Here is an 11,144-nt window from a genome sequence, read left to right as displayed (position 1 = left end):
TTCATGGACTTCCATTGGAAGATCCTCATCAGTTCTTAGCTGAATTCTTGTAAATCTGTGACACTGTTAAGACCAATGGGGTTAATCCTGAGGTCTACAGACTTATGTTTTTTCCCTTTGCTGTTAGAGACAGAGCTAGGATATGGTTGGTCTCAAAACCTAAAGAAAGCCTGAACTCTTGGGAAAAGTTGGTCAATGCTTTCTTGGCCAAATTCTTTCTACCTCAAAAGTTGAGCAAGATTAGAGTGGAAGTTCAAACCTTCAGACAGAAGGAAGGTGAATTCTTCTATGAAGCTTGGGAAAGATACAAGCAATTGATTAGAAGGTGTCCTTTTGACATGCTTTCAGAATGGAGCATCTTATGTATATTCTACGATGGTCTGTCTGAATTGTCCAAGATGTCATTGGATCACTCTGCTGGAGGATCTCTTCGTTTGAAGAAGACGCCTGCAAAAGCCCAGGAACTCATTGAGATGGTTGCAAATAACCAGTTCATGTACACTTCTGAAATAAATCCTGTGAATAATGGGATGACTCAGAAGAAAGGAGTTATTTAGGTTGATACTCTGAATGCCATATTGACTCAGAATAAAATATTGACTCAGCAAGTCAATATGATTTTTCAGAATCTGACTGGAATGCAAGCTGCATCAAACAGTACTAAGGAAACCTCCCCTAAAGGAGAAGCTTATAACCCTGAGAATCCTGCAATGGAAGAGATGAATTACATGGGAGAATCCTATGGAAACACCTATAATCCTTCATGGAGGAATCATCCTAATTTCTCATGGAAGGATCAACAGAAGCCTAATCAAGACTTCAATAATAATGGTGGGAGAAATAGGTTTGGCAATAGCAAGCCTTTTCCATCATCTTCTGAGTAATAGACAGAGAATTCTAAACAGAGCCACTCTGACTTAACAACCATAGTCTCTGATCTATCTAAGACCACTCTCAGTTTCAGACTGAAACAAGGTCCTCCATTAGAAATTTGGAGGCACAAGTGGGTCAACTGAGTAAAAGAGTGACTGAAATTCCTCCTAGTACTCTCCCAAGCAATACGGAAGAGAATCCAAAAAGAGAGTGCAAGGCCATAAACACGTCCAACATGGCCGAACCTGTAGAGGAGGAAAAGGCAGTGATTTCCGCTGAGAAAGACCTCAATGGACATCCACTGGCCACTAAGAAGTTTCCTATTGAGGAATCAAAGGAATCTGAGGCTCATACAGAGACCATAGAGATTCCACTAAACTTACTGTTGCCATTCATGAGCTCTGATGAGTATTCTTCCTCTGAAGAGGATGAAGATATTACTGAAGAGCAAGTTGCTCAGTATCTAGAAGCAATCATGAAGATGAATGCCAAGTTATTTGGTAATGAGACTTGGGAGGATGAACCTCCATTATTCATCAATGAACTGAATACATTGGCTCAACAGAAATTACCTCAAAAGAAATCGGATCCCGGAAAGTTCTTAATACCTTGTACCATAGGCACCATGACCTTTAAGAAGGCTCTGTGTGACCTTGGTTCAAGTATAAACCTCATGCCACTCTCTGTAATGGAGAAACTAGGGATTTTTGAGGTACAAGCTGCAAGAATCTCACTAGAGATGGCAGACAATTCAAGAAAACAGGTTTATGGACTTGTAGAGGATGTCTTAGTGAAGATTGAAGACTTTTACATCCCTGCTGATTTCATAATCCTAGACACTAGGAAGGAAGAAAATGAATCCATCATCCTTGGAAGACCCTTCCTAGCCACAGCAAAAGCTGTGATTGATGTGGACAGAGGAGAGTTAGTCCTTCAATTGAATGAGGACTACCTTGTGTTTAAGGCTCAAGGATCTTCTCCTATAACCATGGAGAGGAAGCATGAAAAGCTTCTCTCAATACAGAGTCAAACAGAGCCCCCACACTCAACTTTTAAGTTTGGTGTTGGGAGGCCACCATTAAGCTCTGAGTCTCTGTGAAGCTCTCTAAGAGCTCACTGTCAAGCTATTGACATTAAAGAAGCGCTTGTTGGGAGGCAACCCAATGTTATTTAATTATATTTATTTATTTCCATTATTATTTTATGTTTTCCTTAGGTTGATGATCATGTGAAGTCATAAAAATAACTGCAGAATTAAAGAAAAATAAAAAACAACATCAAAAATAGTACACCTTGGAGGACAGGCTTACTGGCGTTTAAACGCCAGTAAGGATAGCAGAATGGGCGTTTAACGCCCAGCCTGGTAGCATTCTGGGCGTTAAACGCCAGAAAGGGGCAGCAGACTGGCATTTAACGCCAGGAAAGGTAGCAGAGCTGGCGTTTAACGCCAGAATTGGCACACAGAGGGTGTTTGAATGCCAGAATAGTGCAGGGAGCAGAATTCCTTGACACCTCAGGATCTGTGGACCCCACAGGATCCCCACCTACCCCACCTCTTCTCTCCTCTTCACACATTTCCATAACACTCTTCCCCAAATACCCTTGACCAATCCCATCAATAACTCTTTCCCAAATACCCTTCACCTATCAAATCCTACCCTCTTTCCCATATTTTTCTCTTTTTCATTTTTATGCTTTATGTTTTATCTATGTTTGTGTCTTTATTACATGATCATTAGTGTCTAGTGTCTATGTCTTAAAGCTATGAATGATTCCATGAATCGCTCACCTCTCTTAAATGAAAAAATGCTTTTATTTGCAAAAGAACAAAAAAGTATATGAATTTCGAATTTTATCTTGAAATTAGTTTAATTATTTTGATGTGGTGGCAATACTTTCTGTTTTCTGAATGTATGCATAACTAGTGCATGTTTAAAGTTGGAATTAAGAAAAATTGGCTCTTGAAAGAATAATGAAAAAAGAGACATGTTATCGGTAATCTGAAAAATCATAAAATTGATTCTTGAAGCAAGAAAAAGCAGTGAAAAACAAAAGTTTTAAAAAAAAGCCAATAACCCTTTAAACTAAAAGGTAGGGATAAAACGGATCCAAGGCTTTGAGCATCAATGGATAGGAGGGCCCAAAGGAATAAAATCATGGCCTAAGCGGCTAAATCAAGCTGTCCCTAACCATGTGATTGTGTCATGAAGGTCCAAGTGAAAAGCTTGGGACTGAGTGGTAAAAGTCGTGATCCAAAGCAAAAGAGTGTGCTTAAGAACTCTGGGCACCTCTAACTAGGGACTCTAGCAAAGCTGAGTCATAATCTGAAAAGGTTCACCCAGTTATGTGTCCGTGGCATTTATGTATCCAGTGGTAATACTGGAAAATAAAATGCTAAGGGTCACGGCCAAGACTCATAAAGTAGCTGTGTTTAAGAATAAAAAAGAATTTAACTAGGAAAATCAATAACATTATTTGTATTTCTGAGTTCCTAAAGAGGCCAACAATTCTGAACTCCAATGGATAGAGAGATGCCAAAACTAGTCCCACTCATCTAATTAAAACTAATATTCATTGATATTTTTGAAATTTATTGTATTTTATCTTCTTTTCATCTTATTTTGTTTTTGGTTTCTTGGGGACAAGAAACAATTTAAGTTTAGTGTTGTGATGAGCGGATAATTTATACGCTTTTTGGCATTGTTTTTAGGTAGTTTTTAGTATGTTTTAGTTACTTTTTATTATATTTTTATTAGTTTTTATGAAAAAATCACATTTCTAGACTTTACTATGATTTTTTGTGTTTTTCTATAATTTCAGATATTTTCTGGCTGAAATTGAGGGACCTGAGCAAAAATTTGATTCAGAGGCTGAGAAAGGACTGCAGATGCTGCTGGATTCTGACCTCCCTGCACTCAAACGCGTTTTTCTAGAGCTACAGAAGTCCAATTGGCGCCTTCTCAATTGTTCTAGAAAGCTAACATCTTGGGCTTTCCAGCAATGTATAATAGTTTATACTTTGCTCGAGATTTGATGGCCCAAACTGGCGTTCAACGCCAGCCAGAGACCCTTTTTTGGCGTAAAACGCCAGAACTAGCACCAGAACTGGAGTTAAACGCCCAAACTGGCATCCAAGCTGGCGTTTAACTCTAGAAAAGTTCTATGCACGTGTAAAGCTCAATGCTCAGCCCAAGCACATACCAAGTGGGTCCCGGAAGTGGATTTCTGCACTATCTGCACTTAGTTACTTATTTTCTGTAATCCTTAGTAACTAGTTTAGTATAAATAGCACTTTTTACTATTGTATTCGTATCATCTTATGCCATTTTTCACATTTGGAGGCTGGCCACACAGCCATGCCAAGACATTTTTCTCTTATGTATTTTCTACGGTGGAGTTTCTACACCTCATAGATTAAGGTGCAGAGCTCTGCTGTTCTTCATGAATTAATGAAAGTACTATTGTTTCTCTTTCAATTCATGCATGTCTCTTCTCCAAGATATACTCTCGTTCTTAATTCAGTTAAGTTAGAATGAAGGGGTGACCCGTGACAATCACCCACTATCTTCATTACTCACTTAGCCAAGATATGCGTGCCTGACAACCACAAGCGGTCTACATGATGTTCAACGTAGTCATTGGATGACAGCTAGAGTATAATCTCTTAGGCCTCTGGTTTGTGACTTTGACTTGCATCTCCTGACAACAGAGCAGTCGAACTCACAGAGATCAGAACCTTCGTGGTAAAGACTAGAACAAACGAGCTTCAAACTCACGAATGTTGGGCGCAGTGACAGTGTGCAAAAGGATAGAGAGATCCTATTCCGACACAAGTGAGAACCGACAGATGATTAGCCGTGCGGTAGCTGTACCTAGTATTCTTCATCTGAGATGAGAGATCCAACAGATGATTAGCCGTATAGAAGCTGTGCCTGGACCATTTTCACTGAGAGGACGGATGGTAGCCATTGACAATGGTGATCCACCAACATACAGCTTGCCATGGAAGGGAGCACGCATGATTGGATGAAGACAATAGGAAAGCAGAGGTTCATAAGCAACAAAGCATCTCCAACGCTTATCTGAATTCCCACCAATGAATTACATAAGTATCTTTATTTTAATTTACGTTTTATTTATGTTTCAATTATCAAAACTCATAACCAATTGAATCCGCCTGACTAAGATTTACAGGATGACCATAGCTTGCTTCAAGCCGGCAATCTCCGTGGGATCGACCGTTACTCGCGTAAGGTTTTATTACTTGGATGACCCAGTGCACTTGCTGGTTAGTTGTACCGGAGTTGTGAAAAGTATGATCACAATTCCGTGCACCACCTGTGAAACAAACACCTGGTCTATGCGATCGAGACGTCGTATGATACGACGCTCGCTGCGCTCCATGAAGCGAAACAGGCGCTGTACTAGCTGATATGTCGGGGGGTGGTGGTGTCACGTCATCGTCCCTCCATGGGGCACCAGCTAACTCAATCATGCTAGTGACCAATGTGGGAAATGGTAGGAGGCCACGGATGTGCGCTCGCCACATGCCTCGCCTGATCAACCGGGGGAAGTATACCTCTTTCCCCTCCATGACACAGCCAATCAGAAGAAGCATATCCATCAGAATCTTGAAAAAATGGGTAGTACGAAGGACATAGTGGGCGAATATCTGCTGCCAAGTCCTAGCCTCTCTAGACAAATAAGCAAATAACATCCCCTTAGGCCTTTGGTTGTTAGAGTCCATCACCCAAGGGGCGTCCGGTGTGGCAATAATGCACTTCAGTGCCTCAAAATCAAAGGTCATAGCATTCATTGCTATCTCAGCCTGCTGGTATGCACATGTGTCACCGGTTCGGGGTAGACAATGCAAAGCACCCTCAATAGCAGCCTCAGTCACTAAGACCTGTCCGCCCCATAGGTGGACTGACTCAAGAGTCGTGCGAAAGAGGTTGCAGTAAAACTCCTTGACCCATGAAGTGTTTATTCTTCTCAAATCCCTATCAACAAAGCCCAAGCCCAGTCCCTGAATACGGGCATTAATGGAGTGCCTCAGGTCGTTGGGAAGGGCCAATTTCTTCTCAATGTTTAGCTTTGTCTTCAAATAGGTAGGGAAGCACAGCTCACATTAAAGATTGGGAAATGTGTATGTGTCAGTGGGTGGTAGCAGCTAATTCTGTTTATCCACTTCATTAAGTGGGTTCTTTGCATAGTTGGCATAAGGAGAGAGGGTGGAGGCTTGAGATTTCTTCCTCTTTCTTGAGGTAGTAGCCTTTGCTTTTCCCCTATCGGCCATCTGAAAGCAAATATGACATGATATAAACAAATAGGCCAAATAGGGGCATGGAAAGCAAGGAATGGCATATTAACATGAAGTGAGTTAAAATGAAGAAAACTTGGAATACAAGCAACAGGGAGTAGCATTCAACACAAAAGCTATAAACCAAGAATTCAAGCAATATATGCACAATGCTTGTTCATGAAGCTCAATGAGCATCATACCCAAAAAGAATGGTTAAAGAGTTAGTTGAAAGCTAAAAAGAAAAATCAGTATGTTAGGCAAGTTAAAAGTTAGAAAACTGGTTCAAAGGTTAAGGGTATGATGGTCATTTGCTTAATCGCAGTGAATCACAAGTATGGATAACAAGCATACTCACGAACATGAGGGAGAAGCAGTCATTGATGATGAAATATGATATTGCATAAAAGAAGTAATTAATTGAAAGAAAGTCATCAATCAATATCGCGGTCATTGATAATGCAATAATTGGTGTAAAAGTGTGGATTGCACACTAATGTAACCAAAAGCAAGTTGGAAAACAATATTGAGGTAAAATGTTGCATTAGTGGAATAGACCAAGTATTGCAAATGAGTGAACCATCTTTAAGAAAAAATGCAAGTTGAAGTCAAATTGGATCCTAATATAAGTCAAAAATGCATTTGATTCAACTTGACAAGTGAGAGCTCAGGAAGGTTCTAATAGATGCATATTGCGGGAAACAAAGTAAAGACATGGAAATGCCGACCAATTCACTCTATGAACTGAACTTGGTGAGGTAAAGAAATCTAAATTTTAAAAGTTGCAAGTTCAGTTTTAGGTGTTAATTTTGAAGAACAAACATTTTCTAGAAATTTAGGCAGCATTCCGGTAATAATTCAGACATTCCCGGATGACAAATAGCAGTAGAAAAAGTCACAACAATCCAAAAATTGCAGCAAGTATGGGCAAGTATGGATTTCATACATACAGGCAGCATCAATCAAGCAAGGTAGCAGGAAAATCATGGAACAGAGACAGCAAGCAGTAACATGTACACAGAACAATCTCTCAACCCGTACTCAGCTAACAAGCATCATTCAGAAAATGAACACAAATGGAGTACTTATCAGGCCTAGAATCATCTAACCACATCCTAACTACCTAACCGCAATTATTCCTATCTAACCTATCATGAAGAATTAATCAACTAACTAATCTAATCTAAGCATATCAAAATTAATGAAAGCAGTAAAGAAGCAGAGCAGTGGGGCAAGGGAAACCTAGAGGCAGAGGTAGAACAGAATAGAAATAGAGGAATGGGAGGAAGGGACAGCAAAGTGGTGCTGCCAGTAGCGGCGGCTGATGGCGGCGCAGGCGGTTGCGGCAAACAGAGGGCATAGAGAGGAGGTGGTGAGAGAAGTGAGAATGAGAGGGTGAGGGAGAGAGAAAGAGCGAGAGAAGAAGAGAAAGGGGGAGACGGAGAGGGTGGCGGCGATGACGGTGGTCTGCCCGGCGCGTTGTTGGACGGTTGCTGAGCTGGTGGTTATGGAGGTGAGGAGAAGAAGAGAGAACATTAGAAAGGGGGAGGGTTAGGGTGCGCGACTGCACTGTGCTCTTCGCGTCCCTTGGGGTATATGAATTTGAATCCACGCGTGCGCGCACCGTACTCGTCCGCGCGGATGGGAAACTGAGCGAGTGACGCTAGAGCGTTAAGTACGCTTTCGCGTAGATGGGGGATGTAGGCATGGGCGCAGACGCGTACAGTGCGCGTCCGCGTGGGGTGAGTTGGGCTAGAGGCTTAATGCTGGCCTAGGTTCAGCAGAACTCTCGGGTTGAAGGCCTAGAAACTGCTTCAGCGGATTGGCGCGCACGCGGTATGTGCGTGTCCGCGTGCATTGCTGGTGTGGGAAATCGTGATTCACATTTTTCACAACTCCGTACAACTAACCAGCAAGTGCACTGGGTCGTCCAAGTAATAAGCCTTACGTGACTAAGGGTCGATCCCACGCAGATTGTCGGCTTGAAGTAAGCTATGGTCATCTTGTAAATCTCAGTCAGGCGGATTCAAATGGTTATGAGGTTTTGATAATCAAAAGATAAATAAAACATAAAATAAGATAAAGTTACTTATGTAATTCATTGGTGGGAATTTCATATAAGCGTTTGGAGATGCTTTGTTGCTTCTGAACCTCTGCTTTCCTATTGCCTTCTTCCAACCATGCGTGCTTCCTTCCATGGCAAGCTGTAAGATCCTCTCAGTAAAAATGGTCCTCTACGATTTCTGCACGGCTAATCAACTGTCGAATTTCTCATCTCGGATGAAAAATACCAGGTACAGCTACCGCATGGCTAATCATCTGTCGGTTCCCGCTAGCATCGAAATAGAATCCATTGATCCTTTTGCACACTGTCACTGCGCCCAACATTCGCAGGTTTGAAGCTCGTCACAGTCATCCCTTCCCAGATCCTACTCGGAATACCACAGACAAGGTTTAGACTTTCCGGATCCCAAGAATGCTGCCAATGATTCTAGCCTATACCACGAAGATACTAATCTCACGGACTCGGTCCGTGTATTAGATATCCAAGAGAATATACTCTGGCTGTCGTCCAATGACTACGTTGAACATCATGTAGACCGCTTTGTGGTTGTCAGGCACGCGGATCTTGGCTAAGCGAGTAACAAAGATTCGGTGATTGCCACAGGTCACCCCTTCATTCCGACTTAACTGAATTAAGTACGAGAGTATATCTTGGAGAAGAAGTAGGTGTTAATTGAAAGAGAAACAATAGTAATTGCATTAATTCATGAATAACAGCAGAGCTCCACACCTTAATCTATGAGGTGTAGAAACTCCACCGTTGAAAATACATAAGTGAAAAAAGTCTAGGTATGGCTGTATGGCCAGCCTCCAAAACGTGAACAATGGTCTATGATAGCCTTCGATATAAATAAATCTCTAAAAGTAGTTTTTATACTAAACTAGTAACTTAGGTTGGAATGAGTAACTAAGTGCAGATAGTGCAGAAATCTACTTTCAGGGCCTACTTGGTGTGTGCTTGGGCTGAGCATTGAGCTTTACACGTGCATAGGCTATTCCTGGAGTTAAACGCCAGCTTTGGTGCCAGTTTGGGCGTTTAACTCCAATTCTAGTGCCAGTTTGGGCGTTTTACGACAAGATGTTTTAGGCTGGCTTTGGACGCTAGTTTGGGCCATCAAATCTCAGGCAATGTATGGACTATTATATATTTCTAGAAAGCCCAGAATGTATGCTTTCCAACGTAATTGAGAGCGCTCCAATTTGGCTTCTGTAGCTCTGGAAAATCCACTTCGAGTGCAGGAGGATCAGAATCCAACAACATCTGCAGTCCTTTTTCAACCTCTAAATCAGATTTTTGCTCAGGTCCCTCAATTTCAGCCAGAAAATACCTGAAATCATAGAAAAACACACAAACTCATAGTAAAGTCCAGAAATGTGATTTTTGCATAAAAACTAATAAAAATATAATAAAAAGTAACTAAAAAATACTAAAAACTATGTAAAAACAATGCAAAAAAGGGTATAAATTATCCGCTCATCACAACACCAAACTTAAATTGTTGCTTGTCCCCAAGCAACTGAAAACAAAATAGGATAAAAAGAAGAGAATATACAATGAATTCCAAACTTATCAATGAACTTAGTTCCAATTAGATGAGCGGGGCTAGTAGCCTTTTTGCTTCTGAACAGTTTTGGCATCTCACTTTATCCTTTGAAGTTCAAAATGATTGGCATCAATAGGAACTTAGAATTCAGATAGTGTTATTTATTCTCTTAGTTCAGTATGTTGATTCTTGAACACAGCTACTTTATGAGTCTTGGCCGTGACCCTATGCATTTTGTTTTCCAGTATTACCACCAGATACATAAATGCCACAGACACATAACTGGGTGAACCTTTTCAGATTGTGACTCAGCTTTGCTAGAGTCCCCAATTAGAGGTGCCCAGAGCTCTTAAGCACACTCTTTTTGCTTTGGACCACAACTTTAACCGCTCAGTCTCAAGATTTTTACTTGACACCTTCACGCCACAAGCACATGGTTAGGGACAGCTTGGTTTAGCCGCTTAGGTCAGGATTTTATTCCTGTGGGCCCTCCTATCCATTAATGCTCAAAGCCTTGGATCCTTTTTACCCTTACCTTTTGGTTTAAAGGGTTACTGGCTTTTTCTACTTGCTTTTACTTTTTCTTTCTCTTTTTTTTCCCTTTTTTTTCGCCATTTTTCTTTCTCTTTATTCTTTCAAGAGCTAACAATTTTAACATTCATAAGCAACAAATTCAAAAATATGCACTGTTCAAGCATTCATTCAGAAAATAAAAAGTATTGCCACTACATCAAAATAATTAAACTAATTTCAAGATAGAATTCGAAACCATGCACTTCTTGTTCTTTTGCACTTAAAAACATTTTTCATTTAAGAAAGGTGAAGGATTCATAGGACATTCATAGCTTTAAGACATAGACACTAGACACTAATGATCATGTAATAAAGACACAAACATAGACAAAACATAAAGCATATATTTAGAAAAACAGAAGAATAAGAACAAGGAAATTAAAGAACGGGTCCACCTTAGTGACGGCGGCTAGTTCTTCCTCTTGATGATCCTATGGAGTGCTTGAGCTCCTCAATATCTCTTCCTTGCCTTTGTTGCTCTTCCCTCATGGCTCTTTGGTCCTCTCTGATTTCATGGAGGATAATGGAGTGCTCTTGGTGCTCCATCCTTAGTTGCTCCATGTTGGAACTCATATCTCCTAAAGAGGTGTTCAGTTGCTCCCAATAGCTTTGTGGAGGAAAGTGTATCCCTTCAGGCATCTCAGGGATTTCTTGATGAGGAATTTCCTCATGCTCTTGTTGAGGTCCATGAGCGGGCTCTTTTGTTTGCTCCATCCTCTTTTTAGTGATGGGCTTGTTCTCTTCAATGAGGATGTCTTCCTCTATGACAATTTTGGCTGAATTGTATAGGT

The 11,144-nt window shown here is 40.9% G+C and overlaps 1 non-coding gene across 1 annotated transcript; it reads right to left on the bottom strand.

The window, feature by feature from the left end:
• Positions 1–236: 236 nt before the first annotated feature.
• Positions 237–343, bottom strand: LOC148571839 (small nucleolar RNA R71). The gene has a single exon (XR_015908417.1). It is a non-coding gene; the product is annotated as a small nucleolar RNA R71 (small nucleolar RNA).
• Between the last annotated feature and the right edge of the window lie 10,801 nt (positions 344–11,144).

This window comes from Arachis ipaensis, chromosome B3 (genome assembly GCF_059453495.1).
Source record: "Arachis ipaensis isolate K30076 ecotype BB chromosome B3, ASM5945349v1, whole genome shotgun sequence".
In the NCBI taxonomy this organism is placed as follows: Eukaryota; Viridiplantae; Streptophyta; class Magnoliopsida; order Fabales; family Fabaceae; genus Arachis; species Arachis ipaensis.
The sequence above is the reverse complement of the archived record's forward strand: the minus strand, read 5'-3'. Positions and strand labels throughout refer to the sequence as shown.